Below are 1591 nucleotides of genomic sequence, written 5' to 3' on the forward strand. Positions count from 1 at the left end.
GGGGCGCGCGGGGAGAGGCGCCAGCCGGCGCGAGGGAAGGTGGTCTTTCCCGCCGAGTCGCTCCTGGGGGACCGAAAGTTTTTGCGTGCGGTCTCTCCGGCCGGTCCCTCCGTCCCCGGGTCCCTGCCGCCCACGGTGCGGCGTCCCCCGCGGGGATCCCGGCGGCTGGGTGGGGAGGAGCCGAGCAGGCTTGCGCCCCCTCCCCTCACCCCGAGTCGGGGGGGAGCCCCTGGCGACCTCGCCTCCCGGCCCTCACCCCTGCACACTTTCCGCCCTCTTTCCTGGGGCACGTTGGACCGTGGAGATTCCGCGGATGCCTCTGGGAGAGCTGAGACCGATGGGGCGGTGTGTTCTGAAAAGCAGGTGAGTTCGGGGCGAGAGGCGCCCCCTTCCCGTCTCAGGCTGCGGGGCTTGCAAAACTCGAGCCTCAGAACCCCGGGGACCCCGGGTGCCCCGCGCGATGCGTCTCGGGGTCTCGGAGAACCGCTCGTAGACGTAGTTTCCGGATCGCCCGAGCGGGACAGCGAGTTCACGGCTCTTGGAAGATGCCGCTAGCCGGCCACCCCCGCCCCCCTTTCCCCGCGGTTTCCAGCGCTCCTACGGAGTCCAGGCGGGTCCGGATTAGCACAGGCAACCTATGACCAGGGATCTGATTGCTGGGGGACTTCACTTCAGGCTTGGCTGCTCCAGCCTGCCAGAAAGGGGGCTCTGGGTTTCCTCTGGATTTGGGACATCAGGTGCTTTAATAGAGATTGCCCACCCTCTCCCTAGAGGGAGGCAACAAAGGCTTTAAAAAGTCTTGTTATTTCTTTTTGAGAAATCATTTATTAAAATTAGAGTTTACCAAAAATATACAGGCACCGCCCCCTCCGCCCCACAATGGACACATTTTTTCTCTCTTCCCCTCGAGCACCCCTTTTAGTTCTCAACACTGCCGTTTCCCAAGTGCTCATAGCTGGAGCACACTGATTTGAAGTTGCTTGGAACTGACGGAGTCCTGCCCTGGCTGTGCCATCGAGTGCCTCTGCACTTGACACCCGGAACCTCAAAGCCCCGCTGTTAGGATGGGCGACTGAGGAACAGCTACGAATTTGCTTTTAGTTGTGATGTTTGTGTGAATGGGTTTGTTTATGTCAGACTCAGATAAATCTCATTTGCATTTGCTCTCTTTGGAAGGATTCTTACATAGCTAAAGTGTTGCTGGGTGGAGAATTCCTCCCCCAACCCCCACTCCTTTTTTTGAGTTGGAGTCTCTCTCTGTCACCTAGGTTGGAGTACAGTGGCACAATCACAGCTCACCACAACCTTGACCTCCTGGGTTCAGGCGATCTTTCTGCCTATGCTTCCTGAGTAGCTGTGACTACAGGCGCATGCCACCACAACCGGTTTTTTTTTTTTATTTTTTTGTAGAGATGAGGTCTCGTTATGTTGGCTAGGCTAGTCTTGAAACTCCTGCGCTCAAGCAATCCTCCTGCCTTGGCCTCCCAAAGTGCTGGGATTACAGATGTGAGCCACGGCACTGCTGAGAATTCCCATGTTAAAGATTGTTGGTGTTACTTATTGGCCACTTATTATATGCTAAACATTGTGC

Source organism: Carlito syrichta, unplaced genomic scaffold, assembly GCF_000164805.1.
Source record: "Carlito syrichta isolate Samal-C Ts95f unplaced genomic scaffold, Tarsius_syrichta-2.0.1 Scaffold314713, whole genome shotgun sequence".
NCBI lineage: Eukaryota > Metazoa > Chordata > Mammalia > Primates > Tarsiidae > Carlito > Carlito syrichta.